We start from the raw sequence: 21,001 nt of genomic DNA, 5'->3' as shown, positions 1-21,001 counted from the left end.
TCTCAAGAGGGAAGCAGATACAAGAGTGTCATATATAGGAGTCAGCCATGATCATTCTTTCCTTCCAACAGTTGTCCAGCCCAAGGAAATTATTTGATAGCATTAAAAAGAAGTTAGGAACTATTGTTATAGCGATAACACTTTGATATATTTGTCAGGTATATGGAAATATGAGTGCTATTTACAATATCCCAAACTAATGATTAATATCTAATAGACATGAAGAATTACTGCACATTTGTAAGAAAAGGACAGGAAATCCAAACGAAAATGGGGCAAGTCATCAATAGACAATATCTATATGAGGAAATCCAAAAAGCTAAAAGGTATATGAAAAGAATCTCAAACTAACTAAAAATCAGGAAAATGCAAAGTCAGATAACATCATAGCTACCATGTCACAACTATCAAATCGACAAAAAAATCAGAAAAAAAATCATATAATACCAAGTGGTAGTTTAAAAAAAGTGGAGAAAAATGATATGTGTGACTATTTGTAAGAGTTTCCATTGTAATACGCTTTCTTCAGAGCATCTGGAAGAATTTAGTGAAAATAGGAATGTGTACATCAGGTGGCATGAGATATCCTCCTGGTTGTAACTGCAGGAACAACCTCTAATAAGGATCTCTATAATGATTACATATAAGGATCTTCATTGTAATAGCTCTTGTAGTAGAAGAGGCCTAGGGGTCACCTAAGTTTCTATCACTAAAGATTAAATAGTGTAGACACATATTGCAAAATATTATGAAATGATTAGAAGGAATATCCCAGATGTGTATAAATAATATGACTACGTCATAAAAACATATCATTTACCAAAATTAGAAAATGAAAATAAAATAATATATTAATCATATTTACAGACTAAATCAATTGATATGTTATATATAAGACAAACTACATATATCTATAAACTTTAGTAAACAGCTTAGAGTAGATGGCTACAATGTGGAATAGGAGTAGGGTTATAGTACAAGAGGAGTCTTTCATGGCTTGATGTTATAATGCATAATAATTGACATTAACTGAAGGGTTATGATTAAGTAAATTCTCTGCACCTGAGGTTCAAAATAAAACCTGCTGAATATACAGAGTGAAAATAATACTATTGAATAGACATACACCTACTCGAGAAGAGATGGATTGAAGCACTTTATGATTCCCTTTACATATAAACCATGATATGCTCATTATAAATCTCTCTTATTTTCTCATTAAGTTAGTGTTTCCTCCTAGCTATACTTATCAATCTTTTCGTTACACTAGTTTGATTTACTGTAAGGAAATGGCAAACAGTCACACTTACTCCATAATTCAATCTTTTCACTAATCAAATATGACCTTTTCCAAGTTAGAATGTTTTCTTCAAAGTTTGCCTTTATTTTGCCTTTGCAGAATATGAAAGTATTTAGGGTTTGAAGTTTTATTTTTTTCTGTTTGTTTCTAGAAACTCAGGACAAAATAAATAGCAGTAATACATTCAAGATATGAATGACTTGAAAGAGGCCTATACCAAAAATAAAAAGCCTGTGATTATGTAGAGATAATATTTTATGGAATATTGACATGTGGTCAATTATATAACATTAAAATCTATAGGAATAAAAATGTCTTGTTTTAGTAAGAATAATTCAAGTATTTTTCCTTTTATTTGAAAATAGTATTTCTGGTCTCAGCTACTGTACCATATATGATATACTAACTTTATAGAACAGAGTAGTTTAAACCAGGAAAGGATGCAACAAGAAAAGAAAACTACAGACCAATATCTCTTATGAATATAGATGCAAAAATTCTCAAGATAATCCTAGCAAACTGAATTCAGTTGCTTATCAAAAAATAATCCATCATGACTAAGTAGGCTTCATCTAAGAGATTCAGGGATGGTTCAACATATGAAAATCTATAAATGTAATTGAACACATAAATAGAAGTAAAAATAAAGACCATATGATCCTCTCAATAGATGCCGAAAAAGCACTGACAAAATTCAGCACCCTTTTATGATAAGAACACTTAACAAAATAGGCATAGATGGCACTTACCTAAAAACAATACGACCCATATATGACAAACACATGGCCAACATCATGCTGAATGGGGTAAAATTGAAAGCATTCCTATTTAGAATTGGAACCAGACAAGGTTGCCCTCTATCACCACTTCTATTCAACATAGTTCTGAAAGTCCTAGCCAGAGCAATCAGACAACAGAAGGAAATCAATAGACATGCAAATGGGAGCAGAAGAGGTTAAACTATCACTCTTTGCTGATGATATGATCTTATATCTAGAAAACCCCAAAGATTATGCCATTAGACTAATGGAATTGATAAAAAAAAATTAAGCAAAGTCTCAGGTTACAAAATTACTGTACAGAAATCAGTAGCATTCCTATAGGCCAACAACAGTCAAACTGAGAACCAAATCAAAGACTCAATACCTTTCACAATAGCAAAAAAGAAAAGAAAATGCCTAGGAATATATTTAACTAAGGAGGGAAAGACCTCTACAAGGAGAACTGTGAAACACTGAGGAAGGAAATAGCAGAAGATGTAAACAGGTGGAAAACCATACCATGCTCATGAGTCAGCAGAATCAACATTGTTAAAATGTCTCTACTACCCAAAGTGATCTACAGATTCCATTGCAATCCCTATTAAAAAACCAACATCATTTTTCACAGATCTAGAAAAAAATAATTCTATGCTTCATAAGGAACCAGAGAAGACCCCATATAGCAAAAGCAATATTAAGCAAAAAGAATAAATTGGGAAGCATCAATTTACCAGATTTCAAGCTATACTACAAGGCTACAGTAACAAAATCAGCATGGTAGTGGCACAAGAACAGATACATACACCAATGGAACAGAACTGAGAACCCAGATATAAAACCATCCACATATTGTCATCTGATCTTTGAAAAACCAGACAAAAAGCATACACTGGGGAAAAGGATCCTTATTCAATAAATGGTGCTGGGAAAATTCAATAGCCACATGTAGAAGACTGAAACAGGATCTGCACCTCTCACCTCTCACAAAAATCAACTCACAGTAGATAACAGACTTAAACCTAAGGAATGAAACTATAAGAATTCTAGAAGAAACGTTAGAAAAACTCTTACAGACATTGGCCTAGGGAAAGAATTTATGAAGAAGACCCCAAAGGCAATCACAGCAACAACAAAAATAAATAAATGGGACCCAATCAAATTAAAAAGCTTCTGCACACCCAAGGAAACTATCACAAGAGCAAACAGACAACCTACAGAATGGGAGAAAATATTAACGTGCTACACATCTAGTAAAGGGCTAATAACTAGAATCTATATAGAACTCAGGAAAATCAGCAAGAAAAAAATCAAACCACCCCGTTAAAAAGTGGACAAAGCACACGAACAGAAACTTTTCAAAAAAAGACAAACTAATGGCCGTCAAACATATGAAAAAATGCTCAACATCTCTAATCATGAGGGAAATGGAAATCAAAACCACAATGAAATATCACCTAACTCCAGTGAGAATGGCCTTTATCAAAAAGTCCCAAAACAACGAATGTTGGCATGGACGCAGAGAGAAAGGAACAATCATACACTACTGGTGGGACTGCAAACTACTGCAACCTCTGTGGAAAGCAATATGGAGATACCCCAAAGAGGTAAAAGTAGAACTACCATTTGATCCAGAAATCCCATTACTGGGCATCTACTCAAAGGAAAAAAATTTATTCTAGAAAAAAGACGTCTGCACTCAAAAGTTTAAAGTAGCACAATTCATGATTGCAAAGATGTGGAAACAACCCAAGTGCCCATCAATAAATGAGTGGATTAATAAAAATGTGGTATATATATATATATATATATATACCATGTAATTCTACTCAGTCACAAAAAACAATGGTGATCTAGCACCTCTTGTATTATCCTGGATGGAGCTGGAGCCCATTCTACTAAGTGAAATATCACAAGAATGGAAAAACAAGCAGCACATGTACTCACCATCAAATTGGTATTAACTGATCAACACTTATGTGCACATGTAGTAATAACATTCATCGGGTGTCAGGCAGGTGGGAGGGGGGCAGAGGAGATGAGTACCTTCACACGGTGTGGTGGGCATAGTCTGTGGATGGACACAGTTGAAGGTCTGACTCAGGTGGGCCAAAAGCAATATATGTAACCTAAACATTTGTACCCCCATAAGATGATGAACTAAAGAAAATATAGTAAAAAAAAAAAAAAATGATGTACTACCTATTCTATTATCATGGGTGGGGCTGGAGCCCATTCTTGTATGTGAAGTGTCACAAGAATGGAAAAACAAACACCACAGGTACTCACCATTAATTGATACTAATAGATCAGCATTAATGTGCACATATGGGAAGTAAAATTCACAGGGTGTTGGTCTGGTGGTGGGGAGGAGGAGATGGATAAACCTACACCTAATGGATGCAGTGTGCATTCTTTGGGGGATAGGCAGGCATGTCGGGCTTTGCAAAGGTAATTTAAATATCCAAAGCGTTTGCACCCCTGTAATACTCTGAAATAAAAAATAAAATAAAATAAATAAATAAATATTTTTAAATGTCAAAAAATAATAATAATCATTGAATAATAATCACTATTTGGATCATTTCCAAATAAGATTTTTAAAAAGGAAACAAATTACTAAATAAATACATTTGGTTTTGGCTTCTTAAATTTTATAAAAGAATAAGCATATTTATTTCTATTAATTAAAACATAAATTTAGAAAAAAATATTTTATATCAAAAATTTCTTGTAATAAATTTTTATCCTAAGATAAAATAATTGATTGTTCCAAAATAAAAAAAAATTATACGACTAAGTCTGGGAGTTTGGGAAAATGATAAAAGGTCTAAACAAGTTAAAAGAGATTTATAAAGGATGGGCCTAATAAAGAAACTTTTATGTATGATCAATTGGCTGGGATTGGAAAAAAATGTTTCTGTTTTTCTAACAATTAAACATTGATGTCAGGGGTACACTAATACAGGACAAGAGTTTGGTTTCCTATATTTAGAACAACCAGGTTTTCTTAAAGTATTGATCTGTTTTTAATAAAATTACAAGAAATTTTGATTTAAAATAAATAAATAAACTCTCTATTTGTGAATTATCTTTCCTCTTATAAGGACATCAGTCATATTGCATTAAGGGCCTACTTTGTTCCAATATAACCTCATCTAAACTAGTTACATCTGCGGTAACCCTATTTCAAACATAACTTTCAACATAACTTTTGGGAGCACACAATTCAACTGATGGAAGGATGCCTTTTCTGTAATACAAACCTACTGTACTTGTATATGGAGAGTCCGTCTGGCTCTCAGAGTGTCCTCTAGGGCTGCTGGGCACTGGGGATCAATGCTGCATTATTACTTGGGACAGTGTTGTGAGTAAACAAAAGTCTGACGTTTCATTCAGAAGCATGGTGTTTCTCCTAGGATCTGTCTATTGACCTATATATCTAATTGTTCAAGTAGAATAATGTCTCCAATACTTCAAGGTTTCTGACTTAACATCTACTTGGTAGAGCAGGTAGAGCCTCTAATTCACTATTGGATATGTTTACCATTGAACCTATTCCTGCATGAGATCAAGGAGCTGATATTGAGAAGCTGATGCTTTTGTAAAATGGATGCTTAAATATAAAAAGGAATTTATCATTTATTTGTTAGTCTGGAATTCAGAAAAATAAATATTCCTTTAGGAATATATTTTGTAACCCATTTGTGAAAAACAAAGCTTTCTCTAAGATTTTTAAAAAATATAATAGCTGGCATTATGCGTATGATACTGGCTAGGCCGTGTGGTTCTCAGTCCCCCATTTTTGCATCTCAGCAGCTCATGCTGGATGCCTTGTCATTATTGTATAAGCATTGGTGAACATCCACTGGGGATGGGTAAAGAAACTGAACCCAGAATTCAGTGTTAAGCCTCGGTGATGTGACTTGGTAAGTCATTTTTATGATGAAATAAAGTACATATTGCAGAAGCACATGTAGTTCTGGCATGTGTCCACTCAGAGATGTTTTAAGTTGCCAGGAGCTTCTCTAGGAAAGCTAGAATTCCACGGCTACCTAACCAAGTATATATCCAGTGAAGAATGAGAGGGATTCAAGAAGCTCCACACGCTAAACTTCCCCTTGCCAGATATTCTCCAGTACCTATTGCTAAAAGTGAATTCTTTTGGTTTAAAAATAAAAAAAAAAATAATTATGAGAGAAAAGCACATATAGAATGAATACATTATCTTGCGTTAAAAAAATGAATAGGAAAAATTGGCAGGATAAGATGGAAGTACAGGCAAGTCAATATGGAAGTAATATAGAGATACCAAATGTTATGTATTGTCACTCTTACCTAAAAATTAAATTTCTTTATTTCTACTAGAAACCTTTCCAAAACAATTCTGTAGAACATAATTATATCAGCTCAAAAAAACTAGACAAATGAATAAAAGTAAAATTTAAGAAATAACCAGAAACAGCTACTCTCAGTGTATATTATATACCTCCCTGTTTTGTCTTAAATATTTTTATGAGAAAAATTCAGTTTGCATCAGTACTCTGAAACTGGTTGGAGTGATGGTTTTCAAACCATCCTTTGTATACCTGTGCAGGAGCCCCTGAGGCTCTGGTTGGTGGAAAGAAGGGTTGAGGGAGATTGATCTGGTGGGTCTTTGGAACCCTATTTCAAACACAGCATCTTTGATCATCGAATTTATACTTCAAGACTTCACAAAGATTGCATTTGATTAAAGTGTTCCTCTGCCTTCCAAATTAAAAAAAAATTAAAAACCACTGAGTAAGCAGATTAAAATGCCAAGAAAAAGCAGCATTTCTTTACCATTGGATATAATTTCAAACTTAACTTTGCTACACGTTCAGATCATTTCCTTTCAATGACATATGGTTATAGTGTTGGTCCTTAATAGAAATTTACATTTTTCAATTGTGTTGTTTAGACAAATAGCATTAAAACATAGCTTACTACACTAATATGGTCCAGCAATAGAAATATACAAATTGACTGTTACATTGCAATGCAATGCTGTTACTTTCTTGTCTGTTAAACTAAACAAGAGAGAATGAAAAAGAGAATAAAATATCCTATTATGGTGTAGAAATAACTGCGTTTCTTTCTTTGTAGAAAGCATATTAATCCAATTAGTTAAAATAAATTATTCTTTAATGAAGTTTCATACCATCACCAGAAAATTCCACTTATATTCTTTCGAAAATAAATGCCGCATTTGGAACTTTAATCTTTTTAGTGAAAAGGCATAATTAAACCACCATGAAGATTCTTTTTAACTTTCTCATGAATATAAACTGATAAGATGTATTCTTCCTTCTGAAATAGTAAAGTTTATAATACTGTGAAGTTTATTATACTGGCCATATAAATGTGACAAAAATATAAATATTATAGTTAACACAGGGACAATTAATATAATGTGACTGCCATAGAGTACTTGATTGAGTTTGGCATAAATGTGGATAATAAAGATCAAATGAACCTTAGAAGTTCTTGGATATTAAGCTATTTATTTGCTACATAACATATGACCTGGTTGCAACTCATTACTCCCATAGCAATGATTTTTGAGTTATCATTTTTAAAAGAAGATACATCTTATGGTTGTTTATTTGATAATAATGATTCAAAACATGATGTCTTAGAATTCATAGTATCTAAACTTAAAGAAAGTATTTAAAATCACTAATAGAAAAGTATTTTATCAATTTTATATTCCCATTTTTCTCTCCAGGTTTAGGATTTTCTATTAAGTAATGATCAGTTAATTCACAAGTTCTTTGTCTGACAAAATTGGCTTAACAAGTGCTTTCCTCTCCATCTCATCATCAAAGTTATTATAAAATTATATTGGATAATTTGAACATCTCCTTCTAACATTTACCAATTTACAGCATCTGCTTTATAAACTATTGAGATTTTACTCCATGATATTATGTCAAGTTATGTTTAATTAGAATGATAGGTTTTAACAAATAGCAGCTCTATGCAGCAATCTTATGGACCACAAAAAAATGATGTAATGTCCTATTATTTCGATACTTTTAGAAGAAAAAAGTCTTCTTGCATTAGCTAGGGAAAAGATTATCTCTTTCATTTATACCAACAAAGTTCCCAAGTCAGAGTTAGAGGATATTTATTACAGAGTATTCTATTGAAGTGATTTATCCTTATGTTGTATTCTTGGTTGTGAATTCTGTAAATTTGTATTGATAGAAAATTTGAATCCTCATGTTCTTGACTAAAAAAGTATTTTTCATGACACATACAACAAAATCACTTTTTAAATATTTTATCTTTTGTAATTGTTGATTAAATATTTAATTATAATTCATAATCAACTTTTATTTGACATTTAATCATGTATTATATGTAATAAATACAGGGTTTCTCAACCTAGGTGCTATTGATATTTGGGGCAGAGATAATATTGTGCATTATAGGGTGTTTAGCAGCATCACTAGTCTCTACATATGAGATGCTAGTAGCACACACACACACACACACACCCTGCCAGAGTAACACAGTCAAAGATATTTCTATGAGTAGACCGTGTCAAATGTCTTGTGGTGAGCAAAATTGCCCCTGTTTGAAAACCAATGCTCTAATATATATTTTATAAAAAATTATACTTTAGGCTACAAGTAGTAAGTTTCATTTATTTGGACTATTTTGAATTTTCAAGATTCTATGTTTTAGGGAATAAATCTTCATTCTTAGCAAAAATATGGAAACATATGTATGATACTCAACAGAAAAATGGGGTAATTGTTTTACAAATAGAAAATTATTACTTAAATGCCATATAAAGAAATTAGATTTCAAAATATTTCAGAATGGTAATAGTTCCTCATGGGTCCACACTGTACAGTTATGTACAATTGTAGTAAAGCAAATTAATATACATAAAATTTCCTCTCATATATATGCAAGAAAAACTATCCATGTGAACCTGTCAGGGAAGCAAGATTTTGAAATACTAGCTATGTCTTCTTACTAATGGCAGTGACTGTGTCCTCTGTTACACTATTTTTGGAAAAGGAGGAAAGTGAGCATATAAACAAAATTTAAACATATAAACAAAAATAAAGAAGAGGCAAAATACCATGGAAAAAAGAGATGGATTTTTCCAGAAAATGTGGTCCCCCTTACAATCTTTTTCCAGAAGATATTTCTTTCTGTTTATGACTGTTGGTCAATATAAATAGTAGCTCCCAGAATGGAGCCTAAATTGGGTTACTCTCTAGCAAAAACGACTCTTTTCTTGGTGTTCTCTTGTTCCCTCGACCCTCATCAATGTGTCATGCTATGTTTAAAGTGCAAAAGATTTAAAAGAATCGTTGTGTTCTGATTAAAGACTGAAACAGGTTCTCCCTAATTAGGAGAGCAAGAATGTGAAAAATACCAAGAGACTGGGCTAGGTGTGACAACCATGGCAGAAATATTCCACCAGCAGCAGTTAGGTTTTTAGTACTTTAGAACACAGACTTAAGTAAATGTATGGAGATTTTGATAAATTTCTACAGGTAGCACAGTTTAAGACACCAGCCTGAAAAAAAAAAAAAAAAAAAAAAAAAAAACAAACAAACAAACATCTGACCAGTAGCATTTCATGGGCTTCAATACCTGATGAAATAAAAGAAGTTTCAGACCATGAGTGACAATTCTTTTGAAGATGGATGTCTAGAAGACAAGATTGATTCTTCAATAAAGATGAATGAGATATGTACACATAATAATTAAAAAGTAAAAAAGGAAGAATGAATGACAACTGAAAGGTACGCCTAGATATATAAAAAAGAATTTACAGATGTTTTAAGGAGTGACAAGTATGCCTATGCAGGTATATATACTTATATGTAGTTATAAGAGAGTTATGAGGTGCATATATAAGCCTGTTTTTCCTACAATGCCACTTAGCTGTTATATTGCCAAACCTAACTGCTAAATAACTCACATAGAGTGCAACAATGCCAGAGTTGTGGTTATTTTCAATTAATTCTTTATTTGATTTATAAAATAATGCAGTGAAGTATCACTCTCAGTTTGTAAACCAGCGAAACATTTATTTAGAAGCCCAGAAAGCTTATCCTATCAAAACTTATCTGCCTAAGCGTAGACAGACCTTGCTCTGTTATCATTTACTCTCCTGACAGATAAAATGAACTACTATGTCTTCTGAGAAAGCTCCATATATTTATCCATCCATTTCCTCACCATCCATTAAATCATCCAACAAATATTTACTGAATATTGGCTTTGTGCCAGGTATTATTTTAGGCAATGGAGTTATGTTAGTAAACAAAAGCAAGTTTCTTCTCCCTTATAAAGATTATTTTCCAGAGGGGAGGGGAACATACTGGGGGAATAAAATATAAGTTAAGCAAATAATCACAAATAATTTATTATATGTAATATATTTATTTTAATGAAGGTGATAAATGCAATGAATATATTAATACTTTGCATGTACTTCTAAAGTAGAAATATACATGCTCCATTTTAATGTACTTAGTTATATTTTTGACCACTGTATTCCACTGTATTCCTTAGGAATTCCATTGAGTGCAATTAACAAAGACCTAGTATAGTGCCTTAAACAAACTAAGGTTTTATTTTCTCACACAAAAGTGGTCCAAAAGTAGTCTTTCCAGTGCTGATACAAAGTATCCACAAGACATTAGGCTGTTTTATTTCTCTCTCTTCAGTTCTTAGAGCATGCCTTTCATCCTGAAGGTCACAAAAACAGATGCCAGGTAAAACAGTTTCTTAAAAATATTCCCTATTCATAGAATCCTAATGCCATGACTTCTGCTTAAATAAAACTGTCTATTCCTAGCCACAAACAAGGATGGGAAATACAGTATTTTACCTGAAAACATCATTGTCTTGAAGAAAATCAGGGTTCTGTTACCAAGGAAGCAGAGATAATATTTGGGAAGTTCCCAGCAGTCTGAGCCAGCCACAGCCTCCTAGACTTCTGACTTCTTTAACACAGCAGGGATTATTTCTTTCTCATTTCAGCATTCAGCACAAGGTATAGCATGTTAAAGATGCTCAGTAACTGGTGAAGGGAGCCATGGGTAAATGAACGAATGGAGTCTTCTATTAAGCTTGTGATTACTCCCCTGGTGTCTGAAACAGGGAATGATCCTCAAGTAAATAACCCAAGTTAAACAGTCTAGGTTAAATAATGCAAAAGCCTGGAGCCATTATTGATTCCTCAAAGGTAGATAAAGCAAAGTCTTTTATAAGGACTTTAAAATATATCATGATCTCTAGGCTAATACATAGTCAATCCAGCCTAGAATATTAATATCATATGACAGTTATAAGTGAATTGCTCTAGGAGCATTTAACAGAGAGGGCCTGCCAAAGGCAAGACACTGAAGTAAAAATGACATTATTTTAAATATCAGATACTTGTTTTTTTTAATTTTTTTTCTAATTTTTTTATTTCAGCATATTACTAGGGCACAAATGTTTAGGTTACATATATTGCCTTTGCCCCACCCAAATCAGCACTTCAAGTGTGTCCATCCTCCTGTAAGAGACTTAATTGTTAAGTTTGTACTGTGTATTATTTTAGTTTTACAGCATAAAATGCTACTATCTGCACAAGTCGTATATAATTTGAAAGAAATTCAAATGATATCCTTAGAGAATCTAAGTTCCTAAGACCAATAGTATTTTAGTATGTGAGGCAAACACTTCAAATATTCTGTAAGAGAGCTTCTATTTTCCTTAGGTCTCATTATCTAAGAAAATGTCTACAGAGAAACAGTATTTATGTTATATCTCTAAGATTTATGTGAGTCTTAGAGCCTCTTTTTTTTAATCAAGTCTCCCAGAAAGGGAGAAATTAAATCATCTGAAGATTTTCTTCTTTGGTAATCACATGAGCTTTTGTCCATCAGAACAATGAGAAAATTCTCCTCGATGATTAAAACAAATTTTATGTACATACTCATACACATACACACACATGAAAGTACTTACATATGAAAAATAAAGATGAAAGACTATTATACATGGAAACTAAAGACATTTCTTTTCTACCACTCAATTTCCACAGAATGACGGAGTGATCACGTATGGATCTGTTTCACACATTTTTAAAAAATCTAAGATCAAACTCCTGGGTTCAGGTTTAAAAAAAAGCAAAAAAAAAAAAATCTGAGAAAAAACAATGAAAATTTTCATAAGGCAGAAAATAACAGACTTGAAGAAAGTATAAAGGGTTTAGCATATGCAGACTATCCAGAAGTATGCTAAGAGAAACCCAGTAGCAATTCTAAGTAGCAGAAACAAATTCTACAAGTAATTTCTTAACCACAATGCAACTTTTGATAAACTATAGGAGATCCAGAATTTTCATCGGGGAGATTACCTGGGTCTCAGCTGCTAAAATTTTAGGCGTGCGTGATTTTTTTTATATGATAAGTCTTAAATTCAATGTTAGAGTTATCACTTATAATTAGGATTTGCTTTCTCACAGAGATTGAGATCTGGCTTATTCTTTACATTTAAAAAATGCATTATTCAGGTCTGCAAAATGAGCATATAAAACTTGTATGCATGTATGTATGAGTGTGCGTATGCCTTGATGTATGTATGTATGTATAGATAGATAGATATAAGCAACTTCTACCAGATCTAATCTATATTTCGTTAAAAATCAAACTTCTTAAGTAACCACACCAGCAGTGGTTAAAGTGAAAGAAAACATTGTTAATGTGATCAATATTTGTCTGCATAGCTCTCATAGAAATGCAGAGAACCACATAGTCCCGTGAAAATTATATAAGAAGATGTCCATCCAGTCCCTATTTTCAACCTCTCATTGTTTCAGTGTAAGTTGAAATAGAATGTTGCCTTCGAAAAATTTGCTTCACCTCTGTATTGAAAAAAATTAATAACTGATTCTAAAATTTGTAATGAAGTATCAGAACAATTCTTTATTTCCCAAACTGATGGAATCGGTTATTGCTCATTTTAATTATGGTTTATAAAAATTTTAAGTTTCATTTAACTCAACACTGGGTTCCCATATATATCTTTAGAAAATGAATGATTAAATATTATGTGCTAAATCTAAAATGTGTAGAAAAGTATATAAGGCCTTTTTAAACAAATGAAAAAAAATTCTCACTAGCCTTATAAAGAATCAAAGCTATTCATAACTTATTTGATTTAGTACATTACCCCAAAATTTGTATGTTTAAAATTCATTGCTAATGTGATAGTATTAAAAGGTAGGGCCTTTAGTAGGTGATTAATTAGTGAGGGTGGAGCCCTCAGGAATGAGGTTAGGGGCCTTATAAAAGAGATATTGCCCTTTCCACCATGTGAGGACAAAAAACCAAAGTGCCATCTATGAAACCCTCACCAGTTATTACATTTGGTGGTGTTTTGATCTTGGAATTCCTAACCTCCAGAAACATGAGCAAAAATTTCTATTGCTTATAAATTATCCAGTCTATGATATTTTGTTATAACAGACCAAGAAAGAAATTGGTACCAGGAATAGGGTGTTGCTATAACAAATTTTTGAATATATGTAAGCAGCTTTGGAACTAGGTAATAGATAGAGGCTGGAAGAGTTTTCAAGTATTTTCTGTGAAGGACCATTCTGATGATATCTCAGAAGAGGAGATTTATGGAGAAAGCCTCAATTTTCTTACAGATTACTTAAGTGGTTGTGATCAGCATGTTGCTAGAAACGTGGCTAGTAAAGTTCATTCTGTTAAGGTCTCAGAAAGAAACAAAGAATATATTATTAGAAACCAGAAGAAAGGCCATCTTGTTATAAAATGGCAAAGAACTTGGCTAAATTGTGTTTGTGTCTTAGTGCCTTGTGGAAAGTAGAACTTCTAAGTGATAAAATGGGATATATGGTGGAAGAAATCAGTAAGCAAAGTATTGAGGGTATGGCATGGCATCTCTTAACTACTTATAATGAAATGCAAGGAGAAACAAATTAAAGATAAAATTTATAAATGGAACGGGAGCATGACTTAAAGATTTTGAAAATTCTCAGCTTGACCATCTTGTAAATAATGGAAAAGCATGTTCAGGAGAGAATACCAAGGGTATGGCCAAGGGAACATTTGATAAGGAGGTTGGCAGGGATAGAAAGAAGCCAGATACTATTCATCAAGACAGTGGAAAAATGCCTAAAGGCATTTTGGATATTATAGGTGCTGGCCTTCATATCACAGGCCCATAGTGCCAAGGCCTAGGGGACAGAATAAGGTCAAAACAGTGGGGCCTAAGGGACCTGCAGGACCTCATTCAAGTCTCTACCCTCTGCATTCTGGCACCATGCTCTTCAGTTATCTATGTGTGGCTCCAGTGGTCCCAGGTATGGTAGAGGCTGCAGTGATCAACCCTCCAGAAGGCATAGGTAGTAAACCTAGATGGATTCCACATAGTACATCTCCACCATGGTATTGGGTGCATGAGCTGTGAAGGTATGGCTGCCTCCACTTAGATTTCAAAGGATGCCATTGAGAGCCTTAGGGCCTAGGTAGAGAGCTATCACAGGGCCACCACAGAAAGTCCACACTAGGGCAGTGCTCAGTGGAGCCCATGTGATCAAGGCTACTGTAGCAATACCCCACAAGGGCAATATTTAGTGGAGCTTTGGGAGTGGCGCTGCCCCTGAAACCCCATACTGGTAGAGCCACTAGCATGCAATTCCAGCCTGGGAGTATTGTAAGAATGCAACTCCAGTGTATGAAAGTTGATATGTGGACTGTGTGGAGCACAACTATGAGGGTGGGGCTGCCCAGGGCCTTGGTGGTCCAACCTCCACCCCAGAGTGTCTAGAAGGCAGGACAAAGAAGATTATTTTGGGGTTTGAGACTTAATGTTGTTTGCCTGGTTGGGCTGTGGACTTACTTGGGACCCATTACCCCTCTCTTCTTTCCTGTTACTCCCTTTTGGAATAGTAATGTCTACCCTGTGTCTGTCCCAGTATTGTATTTTGGAAGTATGTAACTTGTTTGACTTCACAGGTTCACAGCTGGAGAGCAATTTGCCTCAGGATGAATTTTACCGTCAATCTCAACCATATCTGATTTAAATGAAACTCTGGATTTTAGGCTTTTTAGTTGGGGCTGAAATGAATTAAGAATTTAGAGGTTATTAGGATAGAATGAATATATTTTGCATATTAAAAGAAGATGGATTTGGAGGCCAGAGGCAGAATGCTGTGTGGTCTGAATGTGTTCTCCCAAAATTAGTATGCTGAAACTTAATCACCAATGCAATAGTATTAAGAGGTGGGACCTTTAAGAAGTGATTAAGCCATGGATGGAATTAGTAACCTTAGAAAAAAGGTGTGAGGGAGCTATTTACCCCTTTTGCCATGTAAGGATGCAAAAACAAGGTGCCAGCTAGGAAGCTCTCTCCAGACACTGAATCTGCTGGCGCCTTAATCTTGAACTTCACAGCCTCCAGAACTGTAAGCAATAAATTCCTATTGTTTATAACTTACCCAGTCTATGATATTTTGTTATAGCAACAACAGACTAAGACAATATCCTTATTATATTTGGAATATAATAGGCATATGATTATAATATCTTCAGTAAATATTTTAATAGGTTAAATATAATAGTGAGTTTCATAAGCCAAAATTTCTACCACCTCTTAATGGAAGCAGATGATGTCTTATTATCTGTATTCAGCACAAGCAGAAATACATGGATTCTAAGGAATGCAATTCCAACACACAACTTTCTCATTGTCTAATTTGATCTAAACACAGAATTAAGATTACCAAAGGCAGGAATTTCCAAAATTTAGTATAAATAAGAATTATATGAAGTGGTTATGAAAAGTGATATTTCTAAGGCTTTGATCTCAGAGATACTGATTCAGTGGGCTAGAGTTAAGACTCTAAATCTCATTATTTTTTCATCAAAGACAGATACAAATTGTTTCTGTTAACACTTAATATACACTGAAATGTAGAAATGGAATGACCAGGTATCTTTATTTCTCAGATGTCAGCTTTTGAGAATAAATGCCCACCAGGGACCTGGAAATCACCTTCAACAGTGATAAACAGAAGTGCAGAGATGCCATTTTGCTGATTAAAAGTAAATGTGTATGTTTTAAAATTGAACAAAGCAGAGGTTGGAGTTGAAAATTTTTAGAAATATTAAGGAGCTAACAAGGACATTTGTCCGAATAGGAACTCTACACAGTTTCAAGTTAGGACTTTCCTTTGAAACCATATTTGATGTTTATCAATTTACAGGTAAAGATTCTGTGCCATAAAGTCTGGGCACAATAGTTTTGGCCTTTAAAAGTTTAAAAACTTCTGATACTAATTGCCTGATATAGTCATAAAGCAAAAAACAGAAAGACAAAGAAGAAAGATAAATATTTAATAGAATCCACAAAACAAGAGCAATCATAATCAGTGTGTGTGTGTGTGTGTGTGTGTGTGTGCATGAGTGTACACATATCCATTTTTAAGTAAATTGGTTGACCTGATGTGTTGAAATTTTTATTAAAGGCCAATTCACTTTTGGAGAACTCTGTTAAAAAATTTTAATTTAAAGCCAATGGATCATGAACTGTTGTTCATATAAATATTTAAAGGATGCTTTAAAAAGTGACAAAAGGACTATATATATATATATATATATATTTCTATTTTTGACAGAAAAAATATATTCAAATTAAGATTATCTAAAATTTTCACATCATAAAGTTGCAAGTTTTATTTCTTTCTGAAAGTAACATTTTGGCCTCTCAGATTTGTTACATGGCCTGTCAGGAGATTGTTGCTATTGACCTTCAAACTCCAGGGGGTATTAGGGTCTTTATAGGCATCATTTTCTGCCTGGTCTCTATTGACACCAAACAACTTAGCAATTGGTGGTCCCTCTGGGTCAAAGTCTAGGGAAAGATCAATAAAAGCTGAAAACAATCTCATGTTGTTTTCACAGAGACTTGACAAGGTGGGAGGAAATAGAATGTGCATCTCAACTGTTGACTTCTGTGTCTGGACTCACAGCTCCAAAGAAACATCATAATTTTAATGCTTAAAATGAGAAAAACTTCATAGAATTATCTTGTTTAAAATCATCTTTACTGAAATATAATTAATATATGAAACATTTTCACATGTTCATTTGATACATGTTTAATATACCATTTGAAGAGTTTGGGCATATGAATATACCTGTGATACCTTCACCACAATCAAGGTAATAAACATATCTATTGCTTCCAAAGTTTTCCTTACGTCCCTTGGTGTGTGTGTAGGTGTTTTGTTTTGTTTCGTTTGTGGTGAGAACACTTAACATGAGATCTACCCTCTTAATTTTTTAAGTGCATAATCCCATATTGTTAACTATAGGCACCATGTTGTCTCTAGACAGATTTCTAGAATTTATTCATCTCACATAACTGAAACTTTATACCATTGAGCAGCAATTCCCCATTTTTCCCTCCCCTCAACCTCTGGCGACCACTATTCTAACCTTGCATCTATGAGGTTGAGTATTTTAAATACCTCATAAGAGCAGATTCATGCAGTATTTTCCCCTCAGTGAATGTTTATTTCATTGAGCATAATGTCCTCTACATTCATCCATGTTCAATCCTACAAATGGTAGGATTCTTTTCATTTTAAGGCTGAATAATTTTTTGTTATATACATATACCACATTTCCTTTATCTATTCATCTGTCAATGGACTTTTTTATTGTTTTCATATCTTAGCTATCATGAATAATGCTGCAATGAACATGGGAGTACAGATATCTCTTTGAGATCCTGATTTCATTTCTTTTGAATATAATCCCCAGTCATGGGATTGCTGGATCATATGATAGTTCTATTTTTATTTATTTATTTATTTATTGAGAAACCTCTATACTGTTTTCCATAATGTCTGAACCATTTTACATTCCCATCAACCATGTTCAAGTGTTCCAATTTCTCAATATCCTTTCCAAATTTTGTTATACTTTTGTTTTTTGTTTTTGTTTTTATGTTAGCCATTCTTACAGTTGTAAAGTGATATCTCAGTATTTTGACCTGCATTTCCCTGATGATTAGTAATGTTGAGCACCTTTTTCATATACCTGGTGACCACTTCTATGTCTTCTTGGAGAAATGCCTACTCAAGTCCTTTCCCATTTTTAATTGCATTGGTTTTTATTGTTTGTTTATTTACTATTGAGTTGGAGTTCCTTACATATTTTGGAGATTAACGCTTTATCAGATATATGGCTTGCAAATATTTTTTCTCACTCCACAGGTAAACTTTTCACTCTGTTGATTGTTCCTTTTGATGTGTAGAAGATTTTTAGTTTGATGTAGTCCCATTTGTCCATTTTTGGTTTTGTTTCTTGTGGTTTGAGGGTCATATTTAGAAAATCATTGCCAAGATCAATGTCAGTAAGCTTCTCACCTTTGTTTTCTTCTAAGATTTATACAGTTTCTTGTCTTATGTTTAAATCTTTAACCCATTTTCACTTGATTTATGCTTATGGTAAGGGTCCAATTTCATTCTTTTGTATGGGTAAATCCAGTTTTCTCAACACCATTTGATGAAGAGACTGTTCTTTCCCCATTGTGTATTTCTTGGCTCACTTGCCAATAATCAGTTGACCATATATGTGTGGGGATTTTTTATGGGCTCTCTATTGTGTTCCATTTGTCCATGTTTGTATTCATGCCAATACTGAACTATTTTAATTACTGATGTTTTGTGATATAGTTTGAAATTAAGAAGTATTATGACTCCAGCTTTGTTCTTCTTTCTCAAAATCATTTTGGCTATTCTGTGTCTCTTGTGGTTCCATATAAATGTTACGATTTTTTTTCTATTTCTGTATAAAATACCATTGGGATTTTGATGGTGGTAGCATTGAATCTGTAGATTGCTTTGGGTAGTATGGACATTTTAACAACACTGTGTTTTCCAATCCATGAACATGGGTTGTCTTCCCATTTATTTGTCTCTTCTTTAATTTCTGTTATCAGTGTTTTGTACTTTTCATTGTACATTTCTTTCAACTCCTTATCTTCTTAATTTCTTTTTTAAATGATTCAATGTTAGTGTATAAATACACAATTGATTTTTGTATGTTGATTTTGAACCCTGAAACTTTACTAAATTAGTTCTAACAGATTTTAGGTGGAATCTTTAGGTGTTTTTTTGTTGTTACTGTTGTTGTTGTTTGTTTGTTTGTATAGAAGATTTTGTCATCTGCAAACAGGGACAATTTTATTTCTTCCGTTCCAATTTGAATGCCTTTGTTTTCTTTTTCTTTCCTAATTGTTCTGAGTAGGACTTCCAGTACTATGTTGAATATAAGTGGTGAGAGTGGGCATCCTTGTCTTTTTCCTGATCTTAGAAGAAAAGTTTTTAACTTTTCATAGTTGAATATGATGTTAGCTGTGGGTTTGTCATATATAGTTTTTATTATGTTGAGATACATTCCTTCTATATTTAGTTTGTTGAGTGTTTTTATCATGAAAGGGTACTGAATTTTGTCAAATACTTTTTCTGTCCCTATTGAGATGATTATATAATTTTTATTCTTCATTCTGTTAATGTAGTATATGATATTTATTGATTTGTATGTGTTGAATAATATAATCCTTGCATCTCAGGGATAAATTTCACTTCATTGTGATATACGATCCTTTCAATGTGCTGTTGAATTTAGTTGCTAGTATTTTGTTGATGATTTTTCATCTATGTTCATTAGTAATATTGGTCTGTAATTTTATTATATTGCAGTGTCCTTGTCTAGCTTTGGTATTAGGGCAATGCAGGTCTCATAAAATGAATTTGAATATATTCTCTCTTCTTCAATTTTTCAGAAGAATATGTGAAGGATTAGTAGAATTCAGCAGGGAAGCCATCCAGTCCTGGGCTTTTCTCTGATGAGAGACTTTTTATTACTGATTCAAACTCATTACTTGTTATTGGCCTGTTCTGATTTTCTATTCCTTCATGATTCTTTCTTCATACGTTGCATGGTTCTAGTAATTCATTCATTTCTTCTAGGTTATACAATTTGTTGGTGTATAATTTTTCATGATTTTCTCTTCTGACCCTATTTATTCTGTGGCATAAGTTATAATGTCCCCTCCTTCATTTCTAATTTTATTTAATCAAATCTTCTCTATTTTTTCTTAGTCTAGCTAAAGGTTTGTCAATTTTGCTTATCTTTCAAAATATCAACTCTTCATTTGTTGATGTTTTGTATTACTTTTCTAATCTCTGTTTTGTTTATTTCTGCTGTAATTACTATCGTTTCCTTCTTTCTGCTACCTACACATTTTGTTCATCTTTTTCTAGCTCCTTGAGGAGTAAAATTAGGTTGTTTATTTGAGATCTTTCTTAATGTAGACATTTATCACTACAAATATTTCCCTTAGGACTGTGTTTGTTAATATCCCATCAAATTTGATATGTTGTGTTTTCATTTTCATTTGTCTAAAGATAATTTTTAAAGTTTTATTTTATCTTTGATTGGCACATATTTATGTTATACAGTATGATGTTTTGATACATATGTACATTGCGTAATGCTCAAATCAGGGTATAAAGCATATGCATCACTTCAAACATTTATAATTTCTTTGTGGTGAGAACATTCTCAAGATATGTTTTGATTTCTCTCACTTCTATATGGTGAATACACCTACTTTCTTTTGATCATTATTTACTTATTTTGATTGCTACAGTGTTCCCAGTTTTAAAATTTCTCTAATGACAGCCACTGAGATACCTGAGCCAGATAAGTCCAACAAACTAATTCAGTCAAAATTTTGTTGTTTGTATTTATAATTTTTTAATGTAACTAGTTCTCCCATTAATCTCATTCCTGTGATTTCATTTTAAAGAATAATTAAATGTATCTCAAAAATGTGTGTCCCAAACCAT

Source organism: Eulemur rufifrons, chromosome 4, assembly GCF_041146395.1.
Source record: "Eulemur rufifrons isolate Redbay chromosome 4, OSU_ERuf_1, whole genome shotgun sequence".
Classification (NCBI taxonomy): domain Eukaryota; kingdom Metazoa; phylum Chordata; class Mammalia; order Primates; family Lemuridae; genus Eulemur; species Eulemur rufifrons.
Note: the sequence above shows the minus strand (reverse complement) of the source record.